Raw genomic sequence first — 23,104 nt, 5'->3', positions numbered from 1 at the left:
ACGGAGGAAGAAGGTTAAAGGGGATGTGAGCAGGATTTGACAGACACCTGCCTGGGGGAGAACTCACGAGAGACACAGACAGGAGAGCATTCGTTACTATCCAGGGCTGGAGTGTGAGGGAGAACACGTCAGGCATTATGTGACCGCTCCCAGTTGGGTCATCTTCCTCAACAACTGGGTTTAAGAACAAGTGGGATGGCAGTGATAGGAGAACAAACTCTGTATGATTTCAATGCCTTTGTGTGCATGCTCAGGCGTGTCCAACTCTTTGTGACCCCATGGACTGGAGCCCACCAGGCTCCTCTGTCCATGGAATTTTCCAGGCAAGATTACTGGACTGGGTTGCCATTTACTACTCCAGGGATCTTCCCAACCCAGGGATCAAACCTGAGTCTCTTGTGCTGGCAGGTAGATTCTTTTACCACTGAGCCACCGGGGAAGCCCTAAACCATGAAATTTTTGCACCTTGTTTTATGTCCTTAGATATGTTCCAGTGTCTAGGGATTTATAGTTTATGGGAACTTGAGTAGAATTTGTATCCTACTGTTGTGTGAAAATCGTATAAATCTTAATTATGTTGAATTGGTTCATAGTGCTAAAAATCTTAATTGATCTACTTAAAAAAATAATTGTAATACATAGTGGAACTACATGTAACTTCGTCCTGTATTTTCCAAGTCTCCTGTAAATGTGTTATACTTTCATAATTTAAAAAAAGAAATCAATAAACATTTGACATTTACCTTTTTTTAAATAAACATTTACTTACTTTAAAAAAAAATAAATAGAACAAGTGGGATGGGGGAAAGTACCAAATAGCCAGACATGGGCTCATAACTCTTACTGAGTCCCTAATCAAACCATCCTTTCACCCACTGGCATCCACAAGAAACACATCCATAGCACCGACAGGAAATGCTTATGCCTGTTCTCTTAGAGCAGGATGAACTTCGGTACCTAGCTCTTGAATGGAGAAGGCAATGGTACCCCACTCCAGTACTTTTGCCTGGAAAATCCCATGGACGGAGGAGCCTGGTAGGCTGCAGTCCATGGGGTCGCTAAAAGTCGGACATGACTGAGCGACTTCACTTTCACTTTTCACTTTCATGCATTGAAGAAGGCAATGGCAACCCACTCCAGTGTTCTTGCCTGGAGAATCCCAGGGACGGGGAAGCCTGGTGGGCTGCTGTCTCTGGGGTCGCACAGAGTCTGACATGACTAAAGCAACTTAGCAGCAGCAACAGCTCTTGAAAGAAAAGGAACTATCTCAGAGTATCATGTCACCTAGCTCTAAGAGTCCCAGTAAAGTAGAAGGCATGCTCATTGCTGATGTAGGGTGAGAATGGAGTCAGAGCTTACAGAGTACAAAATAAAAGAGAGAGAGAAAGAAGGAAAGGAGGGAGGAAGGAAGAAAAGCACTGTGGTGTATGTCACAGAGACTTAAGATAAATTAAAGGACTGCAGAATAACAAAGAAGGCCCAGTTGAAAGTACACAGCGTCAATTATGAAACTCTTCTGCCCAGAACTAGCCTCGGTTCCATTACTTTCTCTGGCAATTTTCAGCAGCGGGAGAGCCTCCAGAAGTTGGGTGTGGTGACAGTGAGCACAGGTCCTCATCACTAACCCCGCAGGGACAGGTATCCCTCTGCACTCTTTCACCAAAGTTTCTTTTCTGCTGACTATGCCTGACAAAGGATCACAGGGCAGGAAAAGACTTTGGAGACTGCCTTCCAAATCCGCATTGGAGGAAATCAATGCACATCTTTAACTAGAAAGAAAAAGCATAAACGAGGCAAGACCTGAGTAAGCCCCCAGAGTCATTTCAGAAGGGAGCGATCAGGAAGAAACGCAGTCCTGCCTATTCAAGTATGTGTGCGAGGGCTAGGCTTTACACAGGCAGATGTTAAACCACTTTGTTCTTCTTCAAAGACTTGTGTCTCCCGACACCAAGGGGGTATCTCTCAGCTCTTTAGTCTACTTTTATTTCCCAGTTTCTGGTGATAGGATTCCCCAAATATCCCCCGCTTTCCTTGCTGGAACGAAACCTTCAGGGCACAAGGCCTGGAACGCAGCCATGCACAGAAGGAGTAATCAACAAATGCAGAAGTTGGACATGTTAGCAAACATTTCAGGTTTCTGGAAACTACAACTTCCAAGGCCCATTCTCCCCATGATGGGGAAATCAAAGCCAGGTGAAGATCTGGGCTGAGTTTCAAATATGTCTGGGTTTATGAAGGAGGTGGAAGGTGGGAGGCAGAATTCTGGAATGAACTCGCCAAAGGCCAAGCCTCCCACGTCCCAAGGTTGACAGCAAACAGGTGTGCACCTAGAACAGGCCCAGCAGTGGCCAAGACAGTCGCCTCCCGAAGTCAGCCTTGTCACGGAATTTCCACCACTTCTTTAGCACAGTTTATACTTTTTCAAAGTAACCAGACATATTAATTTTATCTGTGTTTGGACGTGAGTTTCCTCTTGGTTCCACTAACGACAGTCACGGTCATGGTTCTCTGCCTCTAGCCTGTCCACTCCACTAGCTCCCTGGGATGACTCTCTGGGTCCCGATCGCCATAGATTTCTGTGTCTTCTTCATCATAAAGTCCCTTTGGACAAAAGAAAATTGAGACATAGAAATGTGGCTTGCAAAAGTCTGTACCGCAAATTAGTAGCACAGCAGAGATTAGAATCCAATTCTCCAAACTCTAGTCCAGCGCTCTTTCCAACTGACCACAATACCTCCGTTATAGGAGGAACATCTGCCCCCGAGCACCAGGACCAAGAATCAAAACAGTTTATCTGCATGTCTTCTTAAGCAAAACAACACAGCCAGAATGTTTGGCAGAGACTAACTAAATATTTCCTCTGTGATCTGTGCCGGAGGGGAAGACTGTGGGAGTGAGGTAGGCACAGAATACAGGGAAGCTGAAGAGAAAACCACTGCAACGGCCAGCAGATGGGTGACAAAGGAGGGAAAATGCAGTCTTGAGTGGAGGACAAGCTAGGAGCAAAGGAATGGGATTATTTTTCTTTAATGTTGAGATTTAACAGTAGGGTTCTAAATGTGCATATAAATAGACTGTCATCGAAGAACTGACCACAAGGAAGTCAAAAGAAAATGTATCACAATATCGAGTCAAAAAGACAGGAATCTGGGGGAGTAACCTGGAGGCACCTCAGAACTCAAGGGGAGGACAGACAGGTAGGTGATGCTCCTACCATGGAAGGGAGGTCAGGGGACCTAGGCAAGGTTCTTCCAAGATCAAGCAGCTGAAGGAAGGCTGGAGAAACTGAAGAAGTCGCTATACAGAACTAGGGCCACTGGTTTAAAAAAAGAAAAAAAGAAAAGAAATCCACCTGATCATCCAAAAGAGAAATTCTCCAAAGAGTGTGAAAGCTGTGGAATGGGAACATTTTTACCCAAGGAAACGTCCGTGAGCTTTCCAGGAACCTCTAACAAAGAAAAGGCTTTAAAGGGCAGATAGGATCACTCAACTGTGTCAAATGAACAAAAAGAAAAGGGAACCTTCCATAAAAGAATAAAGAGGCCTGACTCAGGCTTTCTACCACTGCCCCTGGGGCAAAAAGGTTTTCTCTAGCACTTCTGTGAGCCATGGGTTTCCCAGGTGGCTCAGTCAGTAAAGAACCAACCTGCAATACAGGAGGGCTGCTTTCAATCTCTAGGTTGGGAAGATCCCCTGGAGAAGGGAATGGCAACCCACTCCAGTATTCTTGCCTGGAGAATTCCATGGACAGGAGCCTGGCGGGCTACAGTCCATGGGGTCGCAAAGAGTCAAACACGACTGACTAACAGTGTTGGACTCTTTCTGTGAGCCATTATCCTATTTATTATTATTATTACTATTTTGGTCACACTGTGAGGCATGTGGAACTTCTCCAGCCAGGGGACCAGGGATTGAACCTATGCCCCCTGCAGTGGCTACATGAGTCTTAACCACTGGACCACCAGGGAAGTCCTGTGAGCCATTATGTTAGCAGAGAGTGAGGTCCACCTCAGAGACGCTGTGCCGGCATGCTCAGTAGGCAGGATGACACTGGAGCAAGGATGAAGTAATCTCACCAGCAAATTTAGTCACTGGTGGTTACCCTCCCCGCTGGAAGAAAGAGAAAGATCCTGGAGCTCCTAACCTTAACAGGTTTACACTCTATTTGAGCAGCCAAGACACACATTCCAAAGAACTAAAATACTGCATCAACATTTTAGCTCAGCAAGCTCCAATAAGCAGCTGAGCCTCTGGGTATGAAAGACCATTACTCCCTTTCTTAGAGGACAGTACTGACAACTAAGGCAGTGATGGGCAAATGAGAAAAGGTCTGATTGTCACAGAATACAGCAAAAGAGAATTTTAGGAGTCAGAGGAATTGCTTCCTGATTATGAACTGATTCACTCATTAGGCAAAGTCTATGAAACAAGGAGTTAGGTCAAGGGCAGCTCTTCCCCAGGTGGAAAAATTGAGAAGGCAGACAAAAGGAAGGAGTGAGCTCCACGGAAGCAGGGAAATCCCCCACCCAAGGCTTCATGTGAAATCAAAGGCAGAAAGGACCAAACTAATGTAAACAGGCCAAGGGAAGCTAACGTGCCCTTCTCCAGAGAGGCCAAAACACACACTTCCCCAGCATGGCCCTGGAAATGCAGAAGGTAGGTGTTCCATAGGGGCACTGGGGAATTCCCAGGCTGCGCTCAGGCTTTTTTCCTCTGAGTTCCCAGGCACTCAGAGTTCACTAACAAGCCACCCCACCCCCACCCAACCCCCAGGGCACAGGGACCAAGGAGAAGGTAAAGCCAAGACTTAACTGCTTGAAGGAAAAATGCAGTCTGCCCAAAGTTCCCACAGGAGACAGTAAGGAGAAAATAACCAGAGGGAACAGCAGAACCACTTCCAAGTCTGAGCACCTAGGCTGCAGGCCGGCGGGCTCCCATCTCTTCCTTAGCACCAATGCAATAAACAGCTGCCTGGGAGAAAACAATGGGCCTTTGTCTGTGTCTCTGCCTTCAGATTATTTTGGAGAACCAGACAGGATTATTCCTTTAGAGGAGTGGTTCTCTTAAATACTGGCCCAGGCCATGATGCAAGTCTTTATCATGTTCAGCAACCATCTGAAATTCATACCTGATCCACAGTGGGCAGCAAGGCTCCTCCTTGCAACCCTGTCCCTTACCTGGTATGTGAGCCATGGCAGACAGGTGCTGGCAGCAATCTTCCGGGAGCCCTCGCCAGTCAGACACCAGAGCTGTGACTTCTGCTTCTCCTTGGCCTGGCCACAGGATTAAAAGCCTGACGACTTACCCCTTCTCTCCATTCCTCAGAATAGTCCATATTCAATATTCCATTGACAGTTGATGCTGCTCTCATCAACAAGCCTGTTGAAATGCACTATCAACTGTACCTGTGATAAAGTGTGAAGCAAGCTGGACCGTCAAGCTTCTCTTGAGGTTGCTATCAAACAAAACTTTCCAAGCTGACAAACATATCAATAAAGTTTATGCTGTCATTTTTTCTTGATTCAAAATAGTTTGTGTAGGTGCTAAGTTGCTTCAGTTGTGTCTGACTCTGTGCGACCCTATGGACTGCAGCCTACCAGGCTTTTCTGTGCATGGAATTCTCCAGGCAAGAATACTGGAGTGGGTTGCCATGCTCTTCTCCAGAGGATCTTCCTCCTAACCCAGGGATCGAATCAAGTCTCTTAAGTCTCCGGCAATGGCACACGGGTTCTTTACCACCAGCGCCACCTGGAAAGCCCTCAAAATAGTTTAAATCTAACAAACTATTATAAGGTACTTTCTTACAAAGAGCTGTTCTATTATCCTATTTTATGGGTTTTTTAATTTATTCATTATTCCGGATTTCACATGTCCCTTCTTATATGACGTGATGATGATACACTTGGGGGCTTTATTTTTGGCCTCCTTTCCTGGGAAAAAATCTTAAAATCTAGGAATTCTATGTTGGCCTCATGAAGACAAAACGAAAACGTGTTTTATGAAGTTCTATAAGCTATAGTATGCTAGTCTTTTCCCATTTTCCTCCACAAAGATAACTGGTTGCAAATGAATTCAGCAGCCATTTCTTTCCAACCACCAAGGACGAGATGCCACACAGCATGGCCCAAGATCCCATCACATGAAACACAGACAGTCTGAAGAACTCCTAGCATCTTCCCCTTCAACACATCTCTCCTTACCAGCATTACTCCTCTCCCCAGACACCTCCAAATAAAACATACTCAGAGTTTTTCAGAACAGTTAGCTGGATACCATGAGTTCCCTAATTCAGTCCAGAAGATCGCTCATTTTCCATGATTTCAGCACAAAGAAGCATCACAGTATAGCGGAAAGGGCTCTGGCATCTAATGAACCTGGGTTCAAATTCGGGACCCTGGGAAAGTTCCTTAATTTCTCTGCATCATCATTTCCTTGTCTTTGTGACAATTAGCAGAATTTATGAACATATCAAGTAGTGACTGGCACAGAGTAGGTCTTTGCACTGACTCAGTTCTTCCTTGAAGCATTCCCTCTTAATATCCCCCGAGAGCAAGGCTTTTCAGAGAGTATTTTGAAAACAGAGAATTGGAAAAAATGAAGACAAGTCCAATCTTTTCCCACAAGAACTCAAAAGTCATGAGGCTTTCCCTATCTTGCCTTGCTAGTTACATTCCATCTCTTCCACAATTCCTTTCCAGGCTCTTTTGGAAAGGTCTGGGCACCTATTTAATAGTATAAATCTCCCACTTCTCCTTCTCGAGAGCCTAGAAGAATTATTAGCTGGCTCAGGGTTCTCTAAGGGCAAGGCATTCAGTGTCATCCTGGAAAATATTAAAATGTGGAAAAACCACTCATCTCAAGGCCTCGTGTTTCTGTAGAGGGTCGAATCAACCCTTTTGGAGTTTATTCAATCTGCTCTAAGCAAAACTGAATCAGGTCTCTAGTACAGCACTTTGCTGAACAAATGCTCCAAACAAGCAACAAAAAACTGTAATCAATTTTTTTAAGACCACATACAATTTCATTTCATAGTACTATTTTGATCCCTATTAATAGAAGCCCTGTCATCATGAAAGCAAAAGAATTCCCAGTACCAGATGTGCCAGAAGAGTGACCTTACACGCTACTTTTTCCAGGACCATAGAATTTTACACAGTTGAATTCTGTATAACAAGGGTTATTGTGTAAATGTGTTGTTTTACTTAATTTGCAAAAATCTGTAAAAGCTTTTCATATAAACAAATCACAAACCAGAAGGAAAAAAACTGTTTATTGGCCCAAGGATCTCAACATTTAATTCCAAAATTGGAGTCACCCTTTCAAGTGACAAGCTGAAGGCTTCAACCTAGGAGTTGAATGAACTTCCTCTCAAGAGGGGAAAAGAACCCTCAGACCCCAGCACTAATCTCAGTCTGCCCATTGCTGCTGCTGCTACTGCTAAGTCACTTCAGTCGTGTCCGACTCTGTGCGACCCCATAGACGGCAGCCCACCAGGCTTCACCGTCCCTGGGATTCTCCAGGCAAGAACACTGGAGTGGGTTGCCATTTCCTTCTCCAATGCATGAAAGTGAAAAGTGAAAGTGAAGTCGCTCAGTCGTGTCCAACTCTTAGCAACCCCATGGACTGCAGCCCACCAGGCTCCTCCGTCCATGGGAGTTTCCAGGCAAGAGTACTGGAGTGGGGTGCCATTGCCTGCTCATTGCTACTAAGGTACAAAACTTGTATGAGGAATAGACCCTGGGTGGGCCTCATTTTACTACCCTAGGAAAAATGTAAATAAGGATATCTACATTTGTAAGAACTGAATTTGCCAGGGAATTAAGTCAGAAGAGCAGGAGAATATCAAGTGCAGAAATGAAAGGCAGCAAGAGCCTGTGTTGGCAAACCACAGGCCATTTCAGCATGGCAGGAAGGGGAAGCCAGGCACGGAGGACCTGAAGTAAAAGCCAGATGACAAAGATTTTTTAATGTCACATTAAATGAGTTTGGAATTATCCTGTCAAAGAAGATTCAATAAAGAACATTTGTGATGCACTTACATGAAGATTAAGAAAAGATTTTTTTGTAATGGTCACAGAAGAATGGTTAGGGCTAAGGATGCAGATACTCCCTGGGAAGACACAAAAAGCAAACTTCCCTGAAAATGTTCTTTTCTGAGTAATAGTTATTTGGGCAAACACAAATGTTAAAGATCATTAAGCTGCACACTTAATATTTGTGCACTTTTTGTTGTTGTTGTTGGCTAAGTTGTGTCTGACTCTTTGCGATCCCATGAACTACAGAACGCCTGTCCTGGACTACCTCCTCGAGTTTGCTCAAATTCATGTCCATTGAGTCAGTAATGCTACCTAACCGTGTCATCTCTGCCACCCTCTTCTTCTTTTGCCTTCAATCTTTCCCAGCATCAAGGCCTTTCCAGTGAGTCTGCTCTTCACATCAGGTGGCCAAATTAATGCAGCTTCAGCTTGAGCACATATTCCTTCCAAATGATTTCCTTTAGGACTGACTGGTTTGATCTCCTTGCTGTCCAACGATTCTCAAGAGTCTTCTCCAGCACCACAATTTGAAAGCATCAATTCTTCAGCTCTCAGCCTTCTTTATGGTCCAATCTGTACAAGACTGGAAAAACCATAACTTGACTACAAAGACCTCTGTCGGCAAAGTGACGTCCCCACTTTTTAATACACTATCTAGGTTTGTCATAGCTTTACTTCCAAGAAGCAAGCCATGTCACCCTGTTAATTTAACATTTATGCAGAGTATATCATGTGAAATGCTGGGCTGGATGAATCACAAGCTGGAATCAAGATTGCCAGGAGAAATATCAACAACCTCAGATATGCAGAGGATACCACCCTAATGGCAGAAAGTGAAGGGGAACTAAAGAGCCTCTTGATGAGGATAAGAGAGGAGAGTGAAAAAGCTGGCTTAAAATTCATTGTGCACTTTACTGTATGTTATTTCTCATGAAAAAGGAAGAGTTTTTAGCAAGGAAGTACGGTAATTGACCTGTATTTCAGAAAGCTCACTCTGGGAGCAGCTTGGGAGATTGACTGAAGAACATCCAGGGGCAGGCATTCTGAAACATTAAAACTGCATTCCAGGAAAAAGATGGTCAAGACTTTAAATGCATTGGAGGCAGCAAGAGAGCAAGGAGGACTTTTGGGAAATGGACTGACAAGACTTTATGAGTGTGATTATTGAGAGAGGAGAAATCAGAGACAACTCTGTGAAGGAGCCAGTGAAAACAGAACAAAGCGCAGCTTTCTGGAGATGAGTATTGAAATGTCAGCTTAAAAAACAGTCACATCCTTAAAGTTGAGAGTAATAGTTTTATTCGGTGGGCATTTTTAGGACTTTCGAGAAGGGAAGACAGCATTTCAAGTAACCCTGACAGAACTCTTCTGAGGAGGTGAGGGGGCAGCTAGGGTAGACAGAAGTTTTGCAACACAGTGAAGACAGTCTGAACAGCAAAAGATTATTGTTAATTAGAGAAAACCAGAAATCCCAAATTAAGGAATTCAGCACTCTTCTTTGTATGGGAGGATGCAAGAGTCTGGGCTCACGGAAATCATTCCTTTCATATGCATTTCAACTCTCCTGGGCCAGAATCCTGTGTTTTTCACCTAGGGCTCACCATAGGGGATGGCTGCTAAATCTCAGGCATTCTTCTCCTTCCTGAGTGCCCTTAGGGCTTAACAGCTCACTTTGGAGGGCTGCAATTGCTGATGACTGTGACATCCTTGTTTACTGATATGGCAGGAAATACTCCATTTCTCAAAACAAAGTCTGAGGCACTTGTGGGTCACCCAGCTGTCCAAAAGCAATAATTACATACACTAACTATATGTCAGGTAGTTCTGAATACTTTACAATATTAACTCATCTAACTTCACAAAAACCTTATGAGGTAGGCACTGTTAGTACCCCATTTTACAGATGAGGAAACTGAGGCATGAAGAAGTTAAATGACTTGTCCAGGACCAGATACAATAAGCAGTAGAAACAGGATTTGAACCCAGACCATTTGGCTCAAGAGTTCAGGCTCTTAAGGTGACTACTGAGATATAGGTGATATAGTCTCTGACATAAAGGAAATAGTTGAATCCCTGGGGAATAGCATCTCACAGGAAGAGAGTATACAAAAACAAGCAATAATAAAACAGGCTTCTTAGTGTTGTCACAAGAATTAAACGATATTTGCCAGCCTCTTGGCGATACGCAAGTCAGAGTCAGGAACCTATTAAGGATAATTCTTCAACAAGATAATATACAAAAGGACTGACTCAGTTAGATTCAGAGAAGCTTAAAGGATATAACAACCAGATACAGTGTGAGGTTACTGGTTCAATGTCAGTATGGAAAAAAATGATAGGATACTTGGGGGTCAACAAGGGGATCTGAACCATGGACTGGGTGTTAGTTAAAATACAAATCCACAGAACATGAAAAGTGGAGATAATAAAAAAAAATAAAACAATGAATTATAGTATGTCTAGTATGATCTTGCTTTGGTAAAAAGCAAAGAATACAAACATGTACATAGATATGCATAGAGAAAGATCTAGAAGAGGGTGCACAAAGATATTAATAGTGGTGATCTCTGGGTGTCGGCAAAGTGAAACTTAATTTTTTACAGTGTACTACAATGCACACATTACATTTTTTAAAGAACCAATTTAAAGTTGAAGGCAATGTCGTATTTTGTAGTTTTCTATTAAAGAAGTCCACAGACATGAAGAAAGAAGAGCAAACCTCATACAGTATACAAGCTGGCTCCAGATGCCAAGAAACAGAGGGGAAAACAACCTCACTCTGGATAGCAATCCAAGGGCTCAATAAAACACTCCTCTTGAAAAACAAAAAAACACTCCTCTTCTACATCTGTCTTCTTTTGTTCTGAGCAGCTGCTTTTTCCAAACGATGGGAAAAATTAGCATGATTGCCTCCCTCTCATTTTTGTCATTCGTTCTCAGAAAACAACACCCCCAAAGAGCCATGGAAGCAGGCAGACGTAAAGAGCCTGAGAAACAACACACGCCATGTGCCCTGTGCCCACACTGCAGGCAAAGGAGTTTTCAGAGGAAGGGAAAAAGCCCCTGTGGAGAACGCTCTTCTCTGGGCTTAACACAAGCAGGAGAAATTCTTCTGGAAAGACTTCAAACTTAGAGGGTTTCATCAGGAAGTGCTGCCCCAGTGGAACTTCCCACACTTCATGCAAAGAAGCTAATTTTCATTTCTCTTAAATTTAAAGTCAGGCCAGGCACAGAGGTCAGGGAGAGAGGGGAGGGCCCAGTGCGGGCCGATCAAGTGGAGGGGTACACTGGTGCTGAGAGCACTCTCCTCCTGGCCAGCAATCCCAGCAAACTGGAAGCTGCCAGATCTACCCAACAAATTCCAGTCAACCAGCTGAGGACCCTTACCAATTCTTTGTTTTCTTCAAAACTGCCTCAGCATTCAGTATATTGCCTATTACACAGTACACATTTAACAAGTGAATGCAAGCTTAAGTGAGTAGTCTGAACTAACTGAGGGCTTATGGACCGAGCTATACAACTTTTGGGGCTTCCCTGGTGGCTCAGACCGCAAAGAATCCACCCGCAATGCAGGAGAACTGGGTTTGATCCCTGGGCTGGGAAGATCCCCTGGAGGTGGGCATGCAACCCACTCCAGTATTCTTGCCTGGAGAGTCCCAAGGGGCTTAAAGAACTTAATGCAAAATAGAACCAAATGTTAATATTCTGTATCAACAACATTTGATGCAATATGATCAAAAGAGTAAAGCTCCAACACTTAGCATAGCATCTGGTATTTAACAGGTCTTGCTCAGTAAGTAATTGTTGAATACTCTAGGACCAGATTTTTTCCTGCCACCCAAACTCTCAGATCCAGTATGAGATATTATCTGAAGGTCTGTGTTCTTACTTTCTTGCTGACTTTTAAAGTTTTTCCTTAAAGATGGAAAAAGATTCCTGAGGATGGAATAAACTTTTAAAGTATCATACCCTGTGCCAATTCACTGGCCTGGTAAGGACTGTATCAATCTATTCTCATCAGCCCTGGCTGAAAATCTACATGGATACATGTATGGGCCCAGGCTTTAGCACAACCCATTCACCCAAAGCATTTGTGGGTCCAGCAGGCAGATCTTACTTCCACTGGCCTCTTGAGTCCTAAAACGACAGTGTGAGGCTGTGGTCCCTGGAGGCCTGACTCCCTAGCCACAACATAGCTCCTCCGACAGAGATGTCCAGGCCCTCCTTGGAAGCTGATCCCATTCACTGTCCATCTGCTCCTCCTGCCCTTCCCCCTCCCTCCATCACTATTTTCACACTAGTATAGTGTTAACTTCTACCTCTACTTTCCAGGCTCAGCTGCCTGAAGAGGAATCATCACTTAGATCCTAAAATGTCATTTACAACCATATACAGAATTAAGGTAAAAAGCCAGTTCTCTAGGCTTTTTACTCCCATGCTCTCTCTTAAGAATTCTGCGTACACGCATCTTACCAAAGAATTGAGTGTCATCTTCAAAACCTCCTACAAATTTCTAAAAGCAAACCGAAATGCAACTAGGCCCCTAACTGCACTAACACCTGAACTGTTACAAGGGCCTCCAAACTCCTCAAGGTTCCTTCCACTTCCTTCCTCAACTCCAATCTATTCTCCATACCTACATCACCTTCATTGGAGAGAAAAGACAGAACAAGACCTAAAGCACTCCGTATGCTTCCCTGTCATTCTGAATTTAAAGTCTTCAAGATAACGTTCAAGATCCTCCAGGATCTGGTCTTCACCTTATTCAGCTCATCATATCTCCCATGGATCTCTTGTACAAACCTGTTGATTCAATTAGGCCTAATTTCCATCCTAATTTCTATCCCACACAAGCCAAAATCACTGTGTAGAGGAAAGAGAATTGACCTAACAATCAAAATATCTGGATTCCAGACATTTTTGGCATACACTAGCTGTGTACCTTTGGACATGTCCTTTGCCTCTGTAGGCTCAGTTTCTCTATCTATAAACAGAAAGATTGAACCAGATCATCTTAACAATCCTTCTAGTTTAAGAAAAATTACTCTATGATTCCTATATGACCAACCAAATCCATCTCTTCTTCAAAAGTCTGTAAGTCCTAAAGCACTCCAGACCACACTATTCTCTCCCTTCACTGAACTCCTATGTCTGGAATTCAAAACAAATCAAACAGTGCATTCATTCAGCTAAGATTTTCTGAGCATTTTTTGGGCCAGATATTACGGCAAATCTTTGGCAATAAATATAAAGTCAAGTAAGACCCAGTCAGTTCAGTCACTCAGTCGTGTCCAACCCTTTGTGACCCTATGGACTGCAGCACGCCAGGTTTCCCAAGTAAGACCCAGACCTGTGTATATCACCTGTATACCCCTTTCTACTTCACTTTTTATCCAAGTAAAGTTATGTTAAACATGCACATCAAATGCATATGACACCATTTATTCATTTAATAAATATTTATAGAAAACTTTCCATGTCCTGTTTTGAAAAGTAAAGATACCAGTAAACAGATGGACCAACTCCCTAACCTCATGGCATTTGTTTATTTTTGTAAAAGCAGACAGGAAAAACACACAAATACGTAATGCAATTTTAGGGATAAAAACAAAGCACAGATTAAAGACTGACTAAGATTAGCTTACTTCATATGGTCAGGGAACGTCTCCCAGAGGTGGCACGTTTGAGCCATCACCTGAATGAACTGAGAGTACAAACTGGCAGTATTCAAGAAGAGCACCTCAGCTGCAGGGCAAAGGCTCTGAGACAGAAGACACAGAGTAGGTGGGAGGGCTAGAGGCTAGAGCACATAAGGACTTGGTTATAAGCGTGAATTCTAAGTGTAATGGGCAGGAATCCTTATGAAGGCTAAAGTAGGGGACAAACGTAATAGCTTGGTTGCTATGTGGAGAAGGGATGGGGTGAGGAGTTCAGGACCTATTAGAAGGTTAAACAGAACCGGTCAAGGGCTTGGCATCCAGCCTCCAACTAAGCTCACATCTTGACTCTTCAGTCTATAAACGGTGTGATCCCGAGGAAGTTCATCTCTGACCTCAGCTTCCACACCTTTAAGTGAGGATGACAGTACCTATATCACAAAGCTACCTGGAGATTACACTAATTCATGTAAAGCCCTTGGAACAGAATCTGGTACAAAGTAAACATTCTATGAACGCCAGTGCTTTAAAGCCATGGGATCACCTGGGGAAAGGGCAGATAAAGAAGAAAAGGGGGCCGGAGTGACCCTTGGGGCTCTCCAACATCTCCAAAGTCCTCCATTCAACCCAAGGGTTTTCCATAAACCTGCATGTCCTAAGCCTCATCCAGGGCCACAAACCCCCTGTTTGTGACTCATGAGTTAAAGCTTGATAATTTAATACTTTATAGAGATCTTCAGGGGCTTCCCTGGTGGCTCAGAGGCTAATGTGTCTGCCTGGAATGCAGGAGACCCGGGTTCGATCTCTGCATCAGGAAGATCCCCTGGAGAAAGAAAGGGTAACCCACTCCAGTACTCTTGCCTGGAGGCAACCGTTATATGTTCTAAGTTCAGGACTGGTTTGGTTTCTTTTTTTTTTTTCACATACTCGTATACCCACTACCATGCCTGGCATAGGGTCAGACACATACCAGGGTGTTGGAAACTTACTTGTGGACACATCACATAAACTAAAAATTTTAAAGTCAACGAACTATACTTTCTCTTAAGGAAAAAAAAAAATCTTCAAGGAAGGATGTGGATTACATGATATCTTTAGCACTATCCCATCATCCAACCATCAGGCCCACCTTAGCTGCGATAGTCACAACGGCCAAAGCACCTGCCAGGCCATTTTCCCTTCTGACTTCCAATCCTTGTGCTCTATGTGGAAACTTTTCTGTCTCTTCTTTCCTGGAGATTTGTCTAGTTGTAAAAGCCTCTCCTATCCAGCAACATGTCACACTCTGGCCCCCTACCCCTAGTCTCCATAAGCCAAAAAAAAGACAAAAAAAAAAAAAAAAACCTGGACATTGAAGCCAAATTTTATTCCTTAAAAACAAAACAAACAAACAAACAAAAAAAGCATCAAAACTGAGGTGAAAAAGAGGGAAAGAAAATGGACCAAACACACATCCAGAGAACCATCTAGGAGGGATCCTCCCACCACTGTGTAGGCGTCACAGTGCTTTCAGCTAGTGACTATGAGTATTTACAGAATGACCTCAAGTGACAAGAGTTTCCAACAGAACAAAAGTACAAGTCAATGAGGGGGAAAGAAGTCCTAAGAGGTTATTGCTTTGCTTAGTTTCCAAGGAACTACATGGCCCTTCTGTTTGTCTTCCCTGTCCCACCCACCTTCCTCCCCACACCCTCAGCCCTGATGATAACCACAGAAAATAAGGCTGACCCATCAGGACCAGCTGTTGATGTGGTTTCAACCACGTCTGAGCCTCAGATCCTGAGATCTGCCCCTGGCCCCCCAGGGACCAGTACCAGTGACAAGGATATGGGAACCACGTAGGCGACTTGAACGTGGGCAGAGTGGAGCATATGAAATTGCTCCCAAATTGGCTTTCTCACTCTTATCTAAACCTGGAACAGACAAAAGGCTGCTAGATGTTATTTTACCAATACCTTTCAGCAAAGCTACTGCTAACTAATTTGGACTGCTGAGCTGCTTATGGGGGGTTTTAAAAATGGTCCACCTGAATTAAGATACAAAGTGGCCTCTGTCCATCTCCCATGACTGCTATCACTTTCTGTATAAACACTTTGGTCCTAAATCCTGGTCTAATTTAAGGCAATGATCCGCCAAAACATCTCTACAGATGTAGAGAAAAACAAAAACAGCAAAACAAAACCCACACAGTGGTTTATCTCTGATAAATTGGACATTAAAGACTCAAATGAACACTTTGACCTTAAATCCTGTTTTTCCACTTTGACCTTAAATCCTGTTTTTCCATCCTCTTCCTAAGCCTATATAGCACTATATAGTCATTTGTAAGCTGGTTTTCTTCATCCCAAGATCTGTGTGTATAGATTCTAACATCTACTGAGAAGCAAAAAGCTTTGATCCCCTCCTATAGTGGTACAAAGTTTCAGGGGAGCTTCTATTCCCTTTGGATCCCAGTGTTAGGATCATGCTGGTTGTGTAGAAGCCCCTTGGGTCTAAGCACCTAGCATCCATCCTTGGTTCAAGTGCCAAGACCAGAGTTTTAGGAAAAACTTCTCCAGGCAATCCTTGCTACTAACCCATTGGGTACCTTCTAATACAGGAGCTACCACATTTAAGTGGCGCTCCCGGCAACTGTAAACATAACCTAACATGACTAGCAGCAAAAATAACTGACTGAACCCTGTTCACTTACTAGAAAATATATGCTCACATGTTGAAACTCTTTATCAGGAGTAATCTCAGCATCTAGATCAGATCCCCACAGCAATACTCCAACCAGGGTTATCCAAAAATTACTTCCCATGTAACTTCTTTACCCACTCCTCAATTCATCAGACTCCTTGTATCAAGCATGTTTACTGAAGAAAAGCAACAAGAGCACAAAGAGATGCTTGCAAGCACTCGCCAATGTGCTATGTCCACGGCAGATATTCAGTAATGCTGAACACCAGAGCGGATGAACATTGCTTCCTGAAGACTAGTGTCTGACCAAATATCCTAAGACATTGACTCCTTCATTAAAAGGAAGGAAATACTCCATTTAATACTCCTTTTAATTTCCATTAAAAGGAAATACTCCAATCTAGCCTTCAAGAAAGGAAAGAACAGGGAGAAGGGATAAAAAATTCACAAGTATTCTAGATTCAAACTTCAAACTGTATTCAAATTAACACCCAAAATCCCAAATTCATATCAAAGGAAGTCACCAACAGTGTCACTGGCCCACTCACAGCAGTTTTCAGAACACTGACCACCAGGACTCTCAGCATGCTCTCATCACTACGGCGCTTTATCACAAGAGGCCCATTCAAAGAGGTTTTCTTTCTTATGCTGTTATAAAGGGTTATGCAGATTATTTCTATCATATTTACTCAGAGGTCCTAGATTCTGGTTTGAACAAATGATTCCCACACTTCTAGAAAGGCCTTAATTGGGTTAGTCTGTTACTTTTACTACAATCTTACAAAGGCTGGATTCTTTTTAAGTCCTTAAAAGACTTGGGTAAAATTCTTTTGGTGATAATTTTTTTTTTTTTTTTAAAGATCCTTTCCAGTGTTTACATATGTTCCACAACCACTCAGGCTGATAAGGGAGGAAAAAAGCACATTTTACTTCCAAAAAGCATCCTTCAATCTGGAAGCTCTAATTGCCAACACATCTGACACTGACTTACTGCATAAAACAACACACAAAACAACACGTATAAGCACAGGTCTAGAAAGCAACTCAGCTTGTTTAGCCAGAGAAAGGGAATGAAAAGATGGGTACAGAAGGGGCAATCTACATTTCTGGTAGCTGACATTAGGGTCCAAGAAAGACAATACGCCCACACTGTGAACAATTGTGCAATAAGAGGCATGAGAAAAGAGTAAAAGCAAGAAACACTAAGAGGAAAAAAAAAAAAAGCTCAGGCTAACTACAAAGAGATAATCTATGATCATCAGTCTGGAAAGCTCAGGAAACATTTCCTGGAGAGATTGTGAAGTCTCTTGAGAAAGGGCAAATCTCTTGAGAAAGATTTAAGAATATTTGGAGGTGGAGATTTAAGGATAATTAGAGGTGGAGCTGGAGTGGGTTAAAATAGTCTAATGGTTCTACTATTCTAGGAGATTACATCTGAGTATCAAAAGGATATTCTAGTCTTCTTTTTCTAAGCTTTTAGCTATCTTGGAAAATGTAAATCATTCCTTTAATAAATTAAAAAAATGATAGATGCTTACCAAATATAAAAACACTAACAATTGTGTAAGCAATGAGCCAAAAATGCAACCAAAACATCTCTGACATTTAAACAAGAGCACTGCCAAAGTCTCTTCTTGGGACCCTCAACTCTCAAAACTAACCTCAAGAGCATTCTCACAGAAATTCATACCAAAAGATCTGCCATTCTCTGGAGAAAAATCCTAGATAGTTTTCCTTTCTCGTCTATAACCACAGGCCACAGATAAAACAAAATGGGTTTCAAGTGATAACAAGATACGAAATGGGAGAAGGAGCCAAGGACCCATAGTTCAGGGCATGAACTATGGGTTCATCCTGGGAGATTACTCTGATCTAGAAGAACTAGATAAACTGAGCTAAGAAACATCGAATTCCAGACACTTCTGAACAAACGGCAAAGCTGGAACCTTACCCCATATCTTTGGACTCTAAATTCCCTACTTCAAGGGGACAAATTCCTCGGAGGTCCAAACCCAAACTGAGTCACATCCTGACACATTTAGAGCCGCTGGTAAGAATTTCACAAACCAAAGCCTCATTCAATAGGGCAAGCTCTCCAGTTAGAGGCTCATCAAGGTAATTTGAAGAACTGAGATGAAATTTTAGTTTTGCAACATTTTTTTTTAATTTTTGCTGTACTGGGTCTTCATTGCTGCGAGGGCTTTTCTCTAGTTGCAGTGAGCAGGGACTAGTCTCTACTTGTAATACACGGGCCTCTCATTGTGGCGGCCTCTCTTGTGGAGCACAGGCTTCAGTGAGTGTGGCCTTCAGCAGCTGTGACTCCCGGACTCTCGAGCACAGGCTCAGCAGTTGTGATGCATAGGCTTAGTTGCTCTGTGGCACGTGGGATCTTCCCAGATCAAGGATCGAACCCATGTCTCCTACATCTGCAGGTAGATTCTTCACCCCTGAGCCACCAGGGAAGCCCATTTTGCATCTTTTTATTTTACAAAAAAACATGGTTGACTCTAACATGAGTTTAGTAATAAAACAAAACTTCTCCAGTTGACAAGCGATTTTTCTGTCAGCTGCCCTTTTCTGTCTCATCGCCTGTTACCTGATCTCCCTCGGCCTAAGAACCAAGTCTTCAGAGCACTGACATATTCAGAGGAAAGGCCCAGAGGTTGACAAGGAAGAGTAAGAAATCGAGATTGCATTCAAAGTGGGAGACAATTCTAGCAAAATGGCTCCACCCACTGCTGCCCTTCCTGTGCCCATTATCTGCAGAGAATCAAAGGGCCTGGCTATAAACTTGGGTAGTGGATGGCCCTGCAAGCTCCCGAGCTGGACAAGTGAACAACACAATTAACTGGTAGGAAATGTGGCAGAGTAGAAAGAGCTTTGCACATCTCAAAATCCTGGCTTTCCAATCCCTTCTAAATTCCTACACAGTAACTACCCAAATGCAACCTATTGCTCCTCCATAACAAAAAAGTGAAATAAATCTACATTTTTTTCTTAACTGGTCTTATTAATAAAAAGGTAATTTCAATTCATTTTCACCTTGCTAGTGCCAAGTTTCACATTTTGGCATTTTTAAGAAGCAAGGGAATGTTGAAAGGAAAGGGCATCTCAACTTAACATTTTAGGGCAGAGGCCCTAGTTTGGGGGTTCAACTTTGCCACTTAGGCTCTCAAACAAATTACAACATTGATCTATTCCCCAGGGTAGCCAGGAAAGGAAAACCTTTCCACCAGAGCACTGTGAACCACGTGGAAACATAAAGGACAAACCAGCAGTCGTGGAGCTCCACGTACACATTCCATGCCAACGCTCACCTGCTCGGACCCAGCGCTTCTCTGATCCCTGGCAGCCCTGTAGTCTGTGCAATCGGTTCTCACCCAGTGAACGAAGCCATCAAAGGGTAGGGGGAACGAGGTGGAAATTTACACACCGAGATATCCTGACCACACTCACTCTCTTTAGGCTGCCAATTAAGAACTACATCTTGAGGTTACCTAAGATAAGCACGTTACATTCCTATACACATATGTCATAATAATCTTCTAAAAACACTGCTTTACCCATCATTTCCTTTCTCAAAAATCTTTAAAAGCCAGACAGAGTAATAGGATGAAGTCCCAGCTCCTAAGCCAGAATTCAAGCTGACCGGTCTGCTTTAGCTGAACCTGCCACTGTCCCTGGGGAAGGACAACCTTTAGAGTCAGACCACAGGGAGCAGGAATTCCAGCTCCACCGCTTACCACTTATGCGATCCTGAACAGGCGACCTATCTGTGTAGCCACGTCTCTTTAAAACAAGAGCAGTACCTATGCCATAGCCCTAGAGGGTGGAAGACAGAACATGGCATATGGCACAGAGGAGATGATGCTCAGTAAGCACCACTTCTCTCCCTAGCTCCAGTCCAAAAGGTCTACTCTCTTCCCTCTTGAAAATTCTCCCCAGCAACTTTCCACTGATTTCAGAACCATGCTTTGCTTCAATGCCTAACTGAAATCTTTTCTATAAAGTTACCCTGGCTCATGATCATTTTCTCCTCTGAGCTTCTTATATTTTAGGCCAATGGATTTAAACTCTTCATTCTTCTATGTTGCTCCTCTTTTCCCGACAAGTCAACAAACCCAAAAGCAAAGTTTTTAGTCAATCATCAAGCCAATAACAATTTAAGTGGTCAAGAAAAAATACTTCGAAGAAACAGTTGCCTTGGGGTTCTCTACCAATGATGGGAGCCCTTCTGGCCCAATTAGGGGATAATATCACTTTCCATATACGCTTCAGAAAACCTCCCACATATCTTGGGGAGTTTTTCCAAGGGTAATATTTACTGGGTAAATGACAATGAAGCCTTAATCTATGTAGTCACAAGGGAACCCTCAGACAAGCCGGCAGAGTCCAAGAAGCTTTAATTCACTCCACGCGTTCAACAGGTTCTATTTAGCTCTTGCTTTGTGCTGTCCCTAATTCACCATGGGAGACAGACTGAGCAATCTGGTCTCTATCTTTGATTAGCTTTCTGAAATTAGACTATCTGATCCCTTAGAAACTCCTATTTCTGAAAAACCTCATCAACAAAGGGATTCACCTTCTGAAAATATTACCTGGGAAGAAAAAAAAAAAAACAGTAATACAGTTACTGGGGTTTTAACTTGGTGGCCCTATCCTAAGTGGCCAACTGAGGAACTTGAACATAAGCACTAGCTCAAAACAGCCCTGTAGAAGGAATAATGACCCCTTCACCATTCCCAAGACCCTGCCGTCCAAACAGAAGAAACAGCCTCATCAGGATAAAGCAAGAGGTGGACTGAGGCAGCATTAAGCAAAATTCTCTTACTTAGTGAAGCTGTTTCACACAGGTAAACCACATTCTCATAAAGACCACAGGAAAATGCAATAATCTCTCTTTATAAAACTTGAAAACGTTCAGTCTCTTGAATTTTACAAACTACGAAATTCTTTAATCAGGGAGCATAAACGTTGGCTAAAGTGTGTTCCTTTGGTCTTGGGTCACTTAAAAATGCAGTTTCAATACTTAGTGCACTTCAAAAGAACAGCAAAAAAAAAAAAGTAAAGGTAATCATAAAGTGATAGAGCAAAATTAATTTTCCTTTGTTTGAGTTCCGTGTGTGTGCGTGCGTGTGTGTGTGTGTGCGTGTGTGTGTGTGTGTTCTGGAAGAAGCCTGCACACAAACTACCACAGCTGCAGGTAAGAGCGGCCGAGCAGCTAGGGCGCATCAAGGGGCTCGCACAGAGCCCACTACCAGGACCGCCCAGACCTCGGTCTCCTCCTCGCACACCAGCTCTGCGCTTCCCCAGACCCTCGGCTCCTTGTTCCCCACCCCCAACTGCGCGCCCCAGCGGAGCCGGGAAGCAAGGTTTGCCAGGACCGCCCGGAGGGCAGCCCCCACCAACCCTGCTCCTCTGCGCCTTCAGAGGCCGGGGATCGCTAATACTCACCGAACTGGAACACCTCCGGGGCAGAGTGGTGAATAGCGGGGAAAGGGCTCAGACTGCAGCCGCAGAGCAGGGCGCGGCAGAGCCGGAACCGGCGCCCCTCCTGCCCGCCACCCGGCCTGGAGCAAGGGCACTCAGGCCAGCAAGCAACCTCCTGGAGGGAAGGCGGGCAGGGAAAGCCTGGGCGGCGGCCGGGACGCACTTACCTCTGAGCCCCCCAGCCGGGCTGGGTGCTCGCAAGAATGGGGGCTTGCCTGCAGCCGCGCAGCCCGGAGGAGGAGCCGCTCGGGGAGAGAGGGCGGTCGTCGGGCGGGCATCCGCGCCCGGGGCTGCGGCCGGGCTGAAGCGAGAGAGAAGGGAGGGAGCACAGATTTGAGTGGAGGGGGCGTGGAGGAGGTGTGCCTCCACCCGAGACAGGGAGGGTGGGCTGCTGGAGCCCGGCGGAGGGGTATGCTCGGAGGCTCTGGAGGGAACAAGAAAACCGCGCTGAGAGTGCGCAAAGCTGGGGAGGGAGGGCGCTGGGGATGGGAAGATGGGGGTGGAGAACAGGATGAGGAGTTGGTCCTTAAACTGGACCGGCCCTCACCTCGGACCATCAAACCAAGAACTGTCTGGGTCTGGAGCAAAACACAAGAGGGTCTGAAACTTTATGTCATTTTCTCATACACACGTGACGCCCCTGCAGTCCAGATGGTTTCAATCACTGGAGGAAAAAAGCGGCTCTGCTGGTATGCATGAAAAACCGGAGCTGGGAAAGTCTGGGAAAAGCTGTCTGTACAGCCTGCCTGCCTTCAAACTAACCGATGAGCTCTTCCCGCTCTCCCAGCCCGAGGCCAGGGGAGCCCTGGAAAGCCCTAAAAGACACTAAAGGAAGCTACGTTTGGCATTGCGGGAGTGGCGGAAGAACTCTGAAAGCGCTATAGTTCCAAAGCATCTGGTCGGAACCGAATGTTCTAAGAGCATTGTGAGAATTTGTTTTTAAATACTCCATGAGCTTGCAAAACCAACTAGAAAGGGGTGTCATTAGGAATAAGCAATGGAATACTAGCAGTGAAAATCTGTGATTTATTAATGGAATTCTGAAAGAAATTGTTAATGCAGTATGACAGTTCAAATTGGAAAAGAATAATGTAAATCACTTAAAATCAAAAGCCATACTACTTAGTGGGATGTTAGGAAGCCATGTAACCCAATTTCTCATCCCATAAATCATAATAAATAGAACTTAATGTTGAAATGCACAAAATTGACTCTCACAAGCCTAGTTACATTTTGAAG

The 23,104-nt window shown here is 43.9% G+C and overlaps 1 protein-coding gene across 9 annotated transcripts in view; it reads right to left on the bottom strand.

Moving 5' to 3' along the window:
- The window catches only part of DENND2B (DENN domain containing 2B), a 167,496-nt gene extending 145,051 nt beyond the window's left edge, over nucleotides 1–22,445 (bottom strand). For 4 of the 9 annotated variants that reach the window (XM_069554462.1, XM_069554473.1, XM_069554466.1 and 1 more), the window contains exons 1-2: nucleotides 22,413–22,445; nucleotides 22,033–22,166 (exon numbers count right to left, since the gene is read on the bottom strand). The gene's annotated coding sequence lies outside the window, so the exon portion shown is untranslated. Of the gene's footprint in view, nucleotides 1–21,829; nucleotides 22,314–22,412 lie in introns of those variants that run through there. The other 5 variants (XM_069554461.1, XM_069554472.1, XM_069554463.1 and 2 more) reach the window with 3 other exon arrangements.
- Between the last annotated feature and the right edge of the window lie 659 nt (nucleotides 22,446–23,104).

Source organism: Ovis canadensis, chromosome 15 (genome assembly GCF_042477335.2).
Source record: "Ovis canadensis isolate MfBH-ARS-UI-01 breed Bighorn chromosome 15, ARS-UI_OviCan_v2, whole genome shotgun sequence".
NCBI classification, from domain to species: domain Eukaryota; kingdom Metazoa; phylum Chordata; class Mammalia; order Artiodactyla; family Bovidae; genus Ovis; species Ovis canadensis.
The sequence above is the reverse complement of the archived record's forward strand: the minus strand, read 5'-3'. Positions and strand labels throughout refer to the sequence as shown.